The sequence below is a fragment of the Falco peregrinus genome, chromosome 14 (genome assembly GCF_023634155.1).
Source record: "Falco peregrinus isolate bFalPer1 chromosome 14, bFalPer1.pri, whole genome shotgun sequence".
NCBI lineage: Eukaryota > Metazoa > Chordata > Aves > Falconiformes > Falconidae > Falco > Falco peregrinus.
The window spans coordinates 8172136-8186039 of record NC_073734.1 but is presented as its reverse complement, the minus strand read 5'-3'; the positions used below and the strand labels follow the sequence as shown (position 1 = coordinate 8186039).

Below are 13904 nucleotides of genomic sequence, written 5' to 3'. Positions count from 1 at the left end.
TAGTTGTTAATTAAGTAGTAAAATACTAATAAAATGTTTAGTCAGCTTGCATTTAAGTAGCACTATAATGATACATAACTACTAAAAAAGAGTGCAAAAACTGTTCTGCAATCGGCTGCATTCAGTTTTCATGCACTGTGCAAATCCATTTAAAAACAGAAAGGATTCCAATGTCCACTATACAGTGGCCAGCATACAGGCAAGCTGTGAAACTTATGCTCTGAGTCACAGAGGAGGGGCTTTTATTTAAAAACATACTTTTAAGTTTCTTTAACAGGAGCTACAGAAGTTAAAATAAAAACATAAATTTAAAAAAATTGAAATATCCAAAGTGCTGAAAAAAAATGCAACAAGTACAAAGGCATGCCACCATAAATGGACTGGAATTCCATCATAAATGAAAAAAAAAATGAATCATATTCTCAACACATACAGGAACAAATAAACACACAGCAGCAGTGAGGCCAGCAGCTCTTCTGCACAGTCATAATTAAAAACCACCAGGAAAACAAGGAAGAGCCTGTCAGGAAGCACACACAATACAGGCTGGCCACGCCACGGGTGACACAGCAGAAACGTGTCCCCAGCACCACACAGCAAAGGGTTAGACATTCGATTCAGAAGTGAACCTGGTGGAAGAGGCACCAAAACGTTTTGCTGCAGCTAGGTATGGTGAGAGAGGTATAATGCTGTGTGTGTAAGCAAAAAGTGCAGTCAGCAAAAGAAACCCGGCACAGCCAGGATTAATTTCAACCGAAAGAAAATGCAAATATTTAAAACTGAAAAATGTGTCAATGAAGATAAAGGCTCAGGGGAAAAAAGCATAAGGATAAAGTTGAAATACAGTCCCACAAAACTGCCATCATAGCAGAAATTAAATGAAATGTACTGGAGAGAAAAATATTTCCAACTTAGATATAATTTATATTATTATCTTTAGAAGATAACAACCAATAACACCAAGTACAGAGACATTTTGATTTTCTAACAGCTCCTCTTACTGATGACAGTAGTTCTTTACTTGTGGTATAAATGCAGTAAGTAGCTGACAGTCCAGCATGTCCCAAAGTTGCTCACAGAATCTTTATACTCTTTATAGATCTTTATATTCCTCAGCAATAGCCATTGGTGTCTTTTAGACTAATTAACGATAGGCTGCTGCGAACATGGGCCCTTGTTCCAGAAAAGGTACTCTTTGTTCTTATATCAAATTTAAGTAACACTCATATAATTATCACAATGACAAATAGTTTATAAATATACCTAATAATTTTGAAAACTTATTTTTATTTTAATCTGTTAAACTAAAGCTTGGCAGGCCCTTCCAATCTAAATTATTTTATGATTTGCAAACTAACGTGGTACATCTCAGCACCATTAAAACCCTCAGATTTCCTGAGGCCATAGTTCCACTTGTTTTTAAGACAACCTGTGGAACGACCTGTTGCAACAGGGCTCCTTCCAAGTCAAAGAAAACAGGGTATCTCCTCATGCAATTCTTTCAAAATTTGCATCAATGGAAATCAAGTACCAAATTTACATAGCTGCCTTTGAGAACCTGTCTTTTGTGTCTTCACTGCCAAGTTTTCAGTGTTTAGGCAAAGTCTTTGCTCAGAATTGTGCCAATAATCCCTTTAAAAACACAAAAATGCCTGCTTTTATGAGCACTGGATAACTCCAGAATGTCCACCAAGGTAGCATTTTGAGCATGTGCTCAGTAATGCAGCTTTCAGGCAGTCATATTCTTAACATCTGTAACTGCCATATGTTTAAAAACATTCCTTCTTGAAAATAAGCCTTCATATCACTTTACAAAACAGAGGTAGGCTGAGATACAGGATTTGCAGAGGCTTGGATTACTTTTGCCTGTGTATTACTTGCATATGATCTACAAAAACACTAAATCACAGTTTTGGTTTTTTAATTAAAGCAGCTGACCACAGGTTATACACAAGAAAATAATTATGTTTTTAAAACAGGAGGAAGGCCTTGTTCATTTGACAAGAACAGTAGATTTTTCAGAGATTCAAATCTTACCACTAGAAAAATAGGTCATCTTCAACTGACATGAAAAGAATTACAACCAGCCAAGAACAAAAAGCCAAACCCACATGCTTGGGGTGAGGTTCTCACCCTGTAAGTCAATTAATGCTCTAAAATGTTCTCATTTCTATTCTGCAAGACCTCCCAATTTTCACTGTGTAAAACCTGTGCTTTGAACATTAAGGAAGATGACATTTATATTATGGGAGTATGATATGCAGCGGGTTAATGTTCTACTTTGTGAACAGATTACCAAGAAAGAACCTTCCCTTTTCATAAAAGCCACTTTTTTAATTTGGATTCAGAAAGCTGATTTCACCATGTAACTGAGTCATCAAGGAGACCGCTGAGCAGCAGCAGCAGCCAAGAAATTGATTAATTACATCTGCCGCTGCTCAGTCCTGCACCTTACTTTTGCTCAAACCCATTTGTACTTAGTCGCCATATTGTTCGGGACTTCCCTGGGACAACATGCACCACCGTTTGTTTTCCAGATGTTGTGCCGATCCACAAAGCGACACTGCTGAAGCAGGACAGGAACCTCATTCCCACCCTCCCAGACAAGTGCCCTGACATGTGCCCTCTCTCACTGGCTTTCTGAACATTTACCTGCTCTTTGCAAAGCAGAACAGTTTCAATGGGAGGCACTGAGAAAGCCTTCCTTCACTTCTAAGTATCCTGTTCATCATTTGGGATATACTTTGGGATGATGCAGGAGGTAGATTCAAATCCATCGAGTAGATGAGGGCATTACAGCTACACCGCCCACACTCCATATTCTGGAAAAAGGCTGTGACATTTGAAAGAAGCAGACAGCATCTCTTCATTGGCCATATATTTTTGTTGAGCTTTCCTGCTTCGTTACTGATCCTTCACTCTAACCTGGTTAGATACCTCAGCACCTAACTTGCTGTGTATCACGTAAACCCTCAGATTCAGGGATTGCAATGCTGGCCAATACAAGATCTACATTAAGTGTGTAGATTTAGTCCACAGACTCAGTTCTTCAAGTTTTACAGAAGGAAGCTTTGATTTGAGAGATTGTTGCAAGACAGGCCCCTAGAACCCAGAAGTTCATTTTCTGCAGAATTCTATGTTATATTTTTAGAAGAATTATGTCCTTCTTTATTTCATGTGGTATTATATATCCACTGCTTAGCTACAAAGCAGGATGTTACATGCTGTTAACAGCAGTGTAAGTTAAATTCAAGGAACCTTCCCAGACTGATTAGTAAATAACACTAAATCATGTAATAAAAATAAAACCAAAACCAAGTAGAAGCCTTATGGTACTGCATTGTCACTACAAACTGACAAATGGATCGTGATAATATGTATACAGTCAGAGATCAGACATAGTGCTCATATGTATATAATATAGCCAAGCAAAAAGGAAAAATTCTCTCACTTAAGAATTCCTAAAACTGAGTGCAGAGTGGGCAAATTCACTGGGTCCAATGTGGCAGCAAGGTGACCAGTAACACCCAAATCTTTTTGCCTTCTTTTTCTTTTTCTAGACTTTGGCATTGGTAGATGTGGTGCTAAGGGACATGGTTTAGTGGTTGACACGGCAGTGTTAGGTTTACAGGTGGACTTGATGATCTTAAAGGTCTTTTCCATTCTAAATGATCCTGTGATTCTATTACAATAGAGATGAGATCCCAAACACAGGTTTGGCTCAGTTGCCAAGATGCTGTGGTAAGACAAACAAAGACGTAACTCCTGTCCCAGAAGAAGGAAAATTCACCATCAGGAATGCAGAGTTATAAATACAGATACATGGAAATTTAATATTGACCTTGCTGTACTAAAATCAATGTGAGATTTTTCACCAACTTGAATGAAAATAAGATCAAGCCCACAGATGGGACATATGCCAGTTTTGCTCATTAGACTCTACCTAGCCTTTGCACAGTGCCATTTATTACAATGATCACACTAGAGGGAGGTCTTCAGGATCAATACAAAGCAGAAAGAGGCACAGTAAATTTGTATAAGATTTAAAAATGGGGTTTGAGGCTGGGGACCAAGAGACAAGGAGACAGAAGACAAGTAGCAGCTGATACAAATCATTACGACTCCAAGAGAACTGTGAAACAATGTCACAAACACAGGGCTTAGAAACTAACAGGGTAAAGCACAAAAAAAGAAGACATTGAAAATGAGGCTTTACTACAAGAAAAGAGGATGGCTGAGTGCATTTTCTTATTAAGGTAATAAGGGGAAATCAAATGTTTCTCAAAATCGAGACTTGGAATTACTCAATGCATCTATGGTTTTGTTGTCAGCCCGCAGAGTGAAAAGTATTAGATATGAGAGCTTTTAGTGATTTGAAGGGAAGTAGAAACTAGCCTAAACATGAGGCATGGAGTAATGCACTGATTAATTTACTTAGTATTTCAAAGTCCATAAACAACAATTGTTAAAATAACCACAGAAATTTAAGGATACTGAGAATTGAATGTTCTCAGAGTACACAATGACATTAAAAAGCAAACAAGCAGTTAGTGGGTATCACATGATTGACTTTTTTAGTTCATAGTTATGAACAACATTTGATTCAAAAAATATAAAGATACTTCCACTGTGACCGACAGCAAGACAAATGAATTAGGGGCTGCAAGCCAAAGAGTCTACTTTATCTCAAGAGAAGGGTTGCTTACTCATCTCTAGTCAACAGCCCCTTTTAAAAATACTGGAAGTATTGGGTGGAATTTAAATTATTTGTGAGGGTGGAAGACTGAGAGGTTTTCGTACACGACCAGTCATTTACCAGAAAAATATCAGATGCTCTATTGCATTGTTTCATTATATTTACAAGAAAATTATTTTTTCCCCAAATTAAACTCCAGCCGATACAGCTGAACTCAGACACATCACAGCAGATGGAATTTGCTCTCCCCTCTTTGCAATGTAAGTTTGTTGCAATTTACTATTTACTTTTCCTCTGGTCATATGTGCATTTCTGAATGAATTGGTACATTCCAATCATTCAAATGAATCAGTTCATACTTGAAGTTCAAATGAATTCAAGTGAATCAGCCAGCTTATAGAAAGAAAACAAGTAAGTAGGTTACGGTGGTAAGATTAGTTACACAAATTCTCTGCTCCAGCAAAACATACAGTGTGACCTATTAACTCCTTTTGGTCTCAATCTGCAAAGATATTTAAGTCCTCTTCACTGAAATCCCCTAAACCAGATTGTATCAATGAAGCACCTTACTGCACCATCAGTTTCCCCTTCCATCCAAATTATCACACTAACCTCCAAAACTGTGCTCAACTGATCAAGTCAAGAAAGAGACAATAAAAACATAAGGCTTTTTAAAAGCTCACATACCAGGGGGAAATGGAGACAAATTTTTGTTCTATACATGTGCACCACTCTACGCTTAAGTGTCTTTCAGAGATGCTAAGGTTCCTCTGAAAAATAAACAACATCACACAGGCTAACCATTCATCCACACATGAGACATACTCAGATTTCCAGCTCCACAGTTAAGTAAATGCCAAATAAAGTGGCTAAGAAATTAGTCATGGAGCAAGTATATTTGTAAATAAATAATACATATTGCATGAATGGTGTCAACAAATCTCTCTTTGGAAAGGGCATAACTCTATATGGACTGAGAGCAGTGATAAAACATAGGCTAATTTCCACAGGTCAGGATTAGACCCTTGGACCTTCTAATGAAAACCTAGATATTTTAACTTGCACTGGACCAGACCCTCAGCAGATACCAGTCAAGCAATCTCTACAGGAAATTTACCAAGGATATACAGAAAGAAAAATTAAAAAGAAAAGAGAAGTCCCAAAAGTCCTTTACTGTAAAGTCAGAAGCTATTTGTGGATGGTGGGCAAACCTCAGCATTTAGCTCCAATATAAGGCAGATAGGGAGTACATATTTTCATCTGGGCACAACTCCCATTTTACATTAATAAACTGGCTCTTTTTTTGTAAACAGAATCAATATCCTGTTTAAAAGTGATTCTCAGAAGAGCAGGAAATTAGAAAACATTAGTGTTAAATTCATCAGCGTTCTGTTCATGAAATATTGTTAATGTTAGTGGGATAAATTTTGGTTTGTTTTTTCAATGTATATACACATGTACACTGAAAACATTACCCTAAACACATGAACTATGTGCTCACTTGAGACATACAAAAGCTACTTATTTCCTTCTTATTAGTGGTGATTCCATGAACACTAAACAAGTGCAATTTCTCCTTTCAGGAATTATGAATTTAAAATATGATGTTGAATCATACAGAATAAGTTTCTTTTTGCTCTTTAGTATTTCTTAACAAATTGGATGTGCCTCTAAAAGTAAGGGTGGGGGGAAAAAACATATGGGGAAGCAGAGATTTCCTAAAACATTTTATTATTGGCATGCCAAATCCCCATTTCCCTGTCCTTGTCAAGAAACTTCAGAGATTCAAATGACTTCAATTACATCACTGAAGGCATTCTAGACCTTGGCTTGCATTTTTACATAGCTAAGGAATTTCTAAGCTCTCTACAGTTTTCCTTTTGCAGAAGGGTAAAAACTGTTCCCAGTTTAGAAGAAGATGTATCCAAGACCAAGAGAGGCCTCCCTGGGGAAAGAGCAATGAAAGCAGGGACAAGGAGGGAGGCCACAAAAGTAAAAGGGGGTGAAGTTTTGAGGAACAAAATGTCCAAAAAGATCAGCAATGTGGTTTGGCTTGTCACCCTGATTAATATTAAAACACTCGGAAATTATTATATGGTCTAAACATAGATAAGAAGTGTGGACAGAAGAGAGGAAAAGAAAGATTTTTCAGTCTTTCTCAAAATTTAAAATCCTACAAAATCATCTTCTAAGATGAGAAAAAAAAATTGCTGAAAAGAAATTACTTTATAAAACAGGCTTACTGTGCAAGCCTAAATTTAACTATAGCATTCATTACCAAACACATTTTAAAATACATCACACCCAGGGAAGGTTACTTCTAGAAGATATTACTTCTTCCATCTAGACTGTCATTCTCAACCTCAAAACTTTGCTTCCTTACTGCATCAAGCTATTTTAACTTTTGAACTGAAGAGCTTCAGGTTTTTTGGTATGATCTATGAGGGAAGATACACTTGAAAAGAATACGTCGGAAAATATCAACTGCATAAACCAAACACTGAATAACTCCAGAATTACTTGCAAGACTGAAGTGCCATTTTATTTACTGAGCTTTTTCCCTTCTGTGTTTGTACATTCACGAACAGTAACTTTTTACAAGGTCTACTGGAATGCCAGTGTGAGAGTTCAGAGTGATACCTTTGAAGCAATAAGCACATATTTTTAACTGTGAGTGTGCGAGATTAGCTGTGAACTTCACATCTACTGCCCTGCAGCTGAGATCGCTGCCAACAGTCCCTAACTGTGGATTCCACAAGCTGGTGAGTGGGAGAGAGATATGACAGTTCATTCAATTACTCATTCATCCCAACATACACTTGGTCTTTTATTACAACATACATAATTCACATGGGGGAAAGAAAGTAAAGCTGTTAACAGCCTTCAACATTTTTACCCTTCCAATAACATATATCAACAACTTCAAATCACCCTTCTTCTCTCTGTTACCTTTAAAAGGTTCAGGTATTCATACCATCAAAACCACATATATGTCTTCAAAACTGGTCATACGAATCTCTGAGCTCCCAGCTTATACACACGTGCAGAAATGACCACAAATTAAAACATAAGGACTACAGATGCTCAACTGTACTTGCACACTTTACAAGTGCACAAGTAAAGGCCATTTGTTCCAGAAAGGGGAAACACAAACTATCTGTTGAATGTACTGCAAACAAAACCACAGATCATGGACAAGGTTCTCTTCTATTGTGCTCTACCTTTCAAAAGTATCTTAAAATAAACACTAAATAGTTCCTGCTTAATGCATCTTAAATATGCCTTTAGGATGCTCTGTGGACAACTGCAGAAAGTCACTACTGCCACAATGGACTTAATACGTTTGAAACATTAACTTCCATTAAAGTATCATTATTTTCTATTGTTACATCTGTCAGCAATAATTTGAAAAAGATATTTGTATAGACAAATTCTCTCTGTCACCAAGTAAGGCTTCAATATAGCTCTTCCATCAATGCCATACAGCGGCCACAGATACACTGTATTTTTTCCACAGTGACAACCTACAGTAAAACCTCTGAATGGGTAGAGAACTTGCTGTTAAATAATAAAATGATAGGATGCCTGGTTATTCTTATTCATTGAAGAAAGTAGAGGGTTATAAGTATAGTTGAAGCTTAAATTAAACTTACTTTATACACATATGCACATAGTGGCATGTTTCTATGAAAATATGTACAACAACATATAACCACATAGACTTGGCCCTGAAGACTGGATTTTTCACATCCTGAAACAAAAATCAAACTTGTCTTCTGTACTCAAAGCTAAGAGCACCTTTGTTTAAGCAGTTAAATGTTCTTGACCAGGGCCAGCTGCTAGAACAAGATATGATCTCACAGAGCAAGCCTGTCTTATTACAGAAGTTTTATCACAAAAAAGTAGGAAGAGGTTATACAAGGTTACTTTGATTCCATTTAGGAATGGTACTCAGCCTGATTATTTGCTTTACACTTTAAATAAACAAATCATTACACATGAAGCCTAACAAAGCCCCTCTCACAAAAACATGCTTGGGTATTGCGTGGCAGCAACTCGGTAAGCTATGGCTATGGTACAGAAATCCTCCTGGCCTTGCAGCCCCACCAAGGTAAAGCCTAGCCCAGCAACTCTGCTTTCAGCTGATAACATCCTTGCCAGGCTTTAAACATCCATGCCTGTAGTCTGTCTAGGTGGAAGAGAACAGCAGGTAATTAGGGAAGAGAACTAAAACACATTTGGCAGGCTAAGACTTTGCAGGGGGGTGGGAGGGGGAAGGAGAGAACTTGAGAGGTGCCATGCAAGGTGTCAGCAGAACTAGTATTTGGGTAAACATCTACACATTGTGTAGCATCATATGGCCCTAGATTATGTAATGCCACAATAATCTTATCCACACTCCCTACTGCTCAGGATGGATACATGCTGGGCTTGGTTTGCTTAAGGAAAAAGGTTCCCATGTTATTGCTCAAGCTCACAAGCACATTTGAAGCAAAGTTGTATGCAGCAGGAAGAGAATGGCAAGCAAAAAGATGACAGTCTCATATTAGGCCATCTGAATATTGCGTGGTGGAATGGGATTTCATCCCCATCTCTGCTTTACTTTCTCAAAGCTGGTAAATCTTTTGAATCAAACCTGTTCCACAATTTCAGAGCTTCTGACTGGAGATCCTTGGGTACAACGTTTCTGAATACTGACCAGCTGCAATGGAAGCTGTTCCCTGATCATAGAGTGTGTGGTACCACATGGTGGTTGGAAAAAGGTAGCTTAGGTTCTAGGTGTCTCAATTTCGGCAACCAGCATTAGTATAAACTGTCATCCATTTTCCTTTGCTACAGTTTATTACCTGTAAAATAGGGATAGCACTCATCTCTCAGACTGCTTGGGAAAAAACCTGATGATTACAGAACAAACACATTCTACATGAAAGCCTCTGAAGGAATTAATCTCCTTGTCTACATCGTTAAGTGTGAACATAAGTCATGCATAAGTCACCTGAAAAATCAGAACAAAACATGAAGTTGCTGGCGATTTTAATGTACAGGAAGTTCATTCATAAATTTCACTGTTGAAATTGCTACCTTTCCAGCAAATCTGACAGCGTGCTTTCAGCAATTTGTACAAAACATTTATAGAAGGGATACCTCAACATTAAACTCATCTGACAATATAAACCTACAATAAACTGGAAACCAGCAATCAGAGTTTCAGCTTTTTGATGGAGGCATGCACATACTGAAGTTCACTCGTTATTTGAACATCACAAACAGGCTGCAGAGTATTTTACACAGCAGATCTTCCTCAGTGACATGACTTTTCTTAATGGAGCTTATTTTACCATTCCTCTCACTCACACTACATGTGGAGCAAGAACTACAGATGAATTCTTGCTGTTACAGAGAAGAAATTAATGATGAAGCAATACTAAAAACTCCAAAAATAAATTGCTCTTTTTGAACTCTGAAGTACACTACTGGATAAGCATGTGTTTATTACTGAAAGCCTTCTTACTACAGTCTTCATACATGGGTATTACCACCATCTGCAAGAACAGTTTTCAGTACTGCTGAAAGGAGGAGGAACAAGCACAATGTAGAACAGAAAAAGTATGTGCACTACTTATTACGTTAAAAAACTGCTGTGAATGCATGCATTTATATGCAAGGATTACTGTAGCAAAGCCTGTAACCACAGACAAAATTAAATTGTTTTGGGGTTTTTTTAACCTCCATAGTCCTCATGTAAGATTTTACTTTCTCTTTCTGACATGCCCTAAAGCTTCCTGTATTCCAATCTCATGGTCTTTTCAGCAGTACTTAGAACGAACCCAAAGCCTCTTGTTACAGTCAGTTGCACTTCATCAGATCTACTAGGAGGCACCAATATTCAAACAGTTATCTGAGCTGTCTGTAGCATTTACAGCTCAGTTTACATATTTCACTTATTTCGTTCCTTACTTTTTAATCCAGAATTTGAGAGATGGGGTAGATGAGAATGACATTACAGAAGGTAGTGTATTTGAGAGTAACTACAGTACTTTGTCATAACATTTTTATACAATGAAAGCCAAAGCACACTGTATTAAAAAAATGTTAACCCAACTTCTTGTTTCTTACTGATATGTAAGAAACAATACTAGATTTTTACCAGTCTGTACCATCTGCCAAAACCAATGCTAATCTATCCAAGCACATTGACACTCAATATCCTCTCACAGGTGTGAGTGAACACAGCAGGAAGCTGAGATCACATCAATTTCTCAAACTTCTCAGTTTTAAAACCAATACATGATCCCAGCTAAGACTTTGTCATATTCACTGCATGAACAAAGCATGAAGCTCAAATACAGTACCTGGATTGGCTATTTCACCTCTCACAAACCGCTCAAATAACATTTTTCTGGTTGGATGGGTTTTTTTAATGCAGACATTTGTAAGTTTAGTTTATCATGGATGCAAGATAGACATAAATATTGGTGGCATCAAATATTGTAAGGAATATCATTAAGAAGAAGATCCGCAAGTTGTATTTATATACCATGATCTACTAAAAGCAATGGAACTGTGATAATTTACATCCGTGGAGAATCTTGCTCATTATATACTTGTACTGAAATATTTTTTCCCTTGGTCATGATACAAATACCAAATCTAGGATGCTTTCATTTTGAAGGTCCTCTAGTGTGCACTACACTGCTGTAGGTACTGAACCCTATAAAAAACAAAGCAGTCAGATGAAATAGTGTTGCTAATTTCAGAACATGCATCTGATTTTTATCACATTTCAGTAACGCTTCTAATCTCCCATCATAAAATACAAACCAGCTCTCTGAAAGGCTAAATAACCAACTTCAGCTGCTATGATCTGCATAAAAGATTCTGCTTTGGTAAAAGATACTTGCTTCCATAAATTTTAATACCTCACTTTCTGCTGTACTAGATAATCAGTTATCTAAGTTTTCAGTTCCAGGCTCTGTGCTGTTGACATTTTACAGTATTTTCTGAGAAAGAAAACCAAGAACAAAACAGTGAAAACAAAGAGGATGAGGAAGATGAAGACCTATAAAAATCCTTCTGTCAATTTTTTTACCTCCCTTAACCATGTTTTATGTTGTGTGTACTGAACTCTCTCAATGACAGTTTTCATAATAACAATTTTCATAACAGATTGGCTACTGGTTTGCCTTCTAACAGGATCAAGAATTCAAAGTTTAAGTAGTACATGCTATACACCCACAGGCCATGCCACATAAAGGTATATGCTTCATTTATGGCTGTTTAAGGACACTGCTCCCAATCTTTAAAAATGGAACAGGTTTTTTATGCATGGAAGTGTCACAGAGCTGACTGGGATACCCAGACAGCTGTCCAACAACTGCCACTCCAGAGCAGAGGCAAATGGTAGCTTCAGTTAGCTTCTGGCTGAACAGCTCAGCACTGTGGAGAGACCTAGCATTCATTCATACCTCGGTTTCCTCCAAAACTTTCGGTGGTAGGGCTGGAGAAAAGAAGAGTTCGTGCTTTGCTATAATTTGAATTAATCTTTTCTGTTAAAATAATGCCATGGGTTGTTAAACAATACCTGATTAAGAATTAAGGACACCAGATCAGCAGAACCACAAAACACAGCTTCTGCCACCAGCTTTTCTCTGCTTTATCTTACTGCAGATCCTCAGCGGCCTAGATCAAGAGATGGGAAGAGAAGGAAGGTGGGGCTATTAATTCCTGAAGTAATCAGTCATTCAGCTAGTGGGGAAAAAAGAAAATAAAGAGCAATATATTCTCAAAATTTTCTTGACACTGTGAAGTAAGATCTCTGTCAGTCCTTTAACTGGCGGTATGTTCAAATATATTTTCCTGAGATGTGTCATAGTGAAACTTCCTTGTGCTCTTAATTCCGATAAACTAAAATACCGGCCAAACAGGAAAGGATAAGAGGTAACAAGAAATTAACAGGCAGAGCTTTCAGCACCAAATGGTATGGAAGGGTTTTGCGCGCAGCCATTTATTTTACTGGCTTCTTGGTTCAGCTCTGCAGAAAGAAGAAATTAAGGGTGTGGACAAACACCCAATTTGCAAATAGCTGTGTTAGCAGAAAAGGTTTATCCCCAGATGTTCATCACCAATTCAGCTGCAGAGGTTACCACCCCTTTCAGAGCAGCTCTCAGCTGTTCGCTTTAACTGGCACCAAACGCACTTCAGCCAAAACAAACCAGATTAGCACAGGCCTGCCTCTTCAATCTGTTAGAAAAAATTTAGACCGATGAAAGCTGGCAATGCATCCCCTGCCTTTCCCGCTCCAATCCACTCATCCTCTCCCTCATGCAAGCAACAGCACTTAACTGTCCCCTTTAGGCATCACAGGATGCTAAACAGACAAATAATGATTTTTTTATTGAACAGGGGAAAAACTGGGAGAAGCAGGAAAGTAGGAAGGCCCTCTTCAGCTGCAACCTTGGTGTACCCTGAAGTAACAAGAAAGCTATGGCTTTATCTTCAGTATGTAAATGGAAGAGAGAAGGAAGGTTAATTTATTTCACATGAGAAACATTTTGTTTCCTCTTTGACAGATAAAACACAGAAGAAAAGGTCCCAAAAAAGGATAAACTAAGGATACTGCAAGACAGTTTTAAACTATCCCAGGTCTTCCTCTCCTTTAGGATAAAGATCTCCTATCCTCATGGCAAGAAAATCTTTTATTACTGTGCAACCGTTTAGAAAGACTATCCAGATTGTTTTACTTTACATTTTCCAAACCAGAAACTCCAGAATGAATAATTACAAGAGCGTTCATCCTTGCTATTAGTTTTAGAGCCCTCTAGGGCAAGCTGTTTAATTCTTGTCTTCAAGGCTAAAAACTATTTCTCCTTCTCAAGAAGCAGTTCATAGAATGGCACGGGTTTGATCAAGAAAGATTTGAAATACAGAATAAAAAGAATCCTTCATTATGGGCAGATGCTTGGAATCTCTTCCTCCCACCTCTTTCTTATGTCTTTGACGAAGACAAATCGTGAAAAGTTTAGACATATAAAAAATAACAGCAGCATCAATTTTGAGGCAATGTATATTTCAGCAGACAGCACATCAGTCAGTTTGGTTTATAGGACTGAGAAATGATGTTTTAACTTTTACTATTGCTTCTGTCAGTGTAGAAAAGATGTAGTTTCTCTGCTTTGGAGCACAACAGATAATACTGCCACATTCAAAA

The 13904-nt window shown here is 37.7% G+C and overlaps 1 long non-coding RNA gene across 1 annotated transcript in view; it reads right to left on the bottom strand.

The window, feature by feature from the left end:
- The window catches only part of LOC114013279 (uncharacterized), a 75548-nt gene extending 63183 nt beyond the window's left edge, over positions 1 to 12365 (bottom strand). The window contains exon 1 of the long non-coding RNA XR_003556168.2: positions 12279 to 12365. This is a non-coding gene — a long non-coding RNA (uncharacterized LOC114013279). The remainder of the gene's footprint in view (positions 1 to 12278) is intronic.
- Positions 12366 to 13904: the final 1539 nt, after the last annotated feature.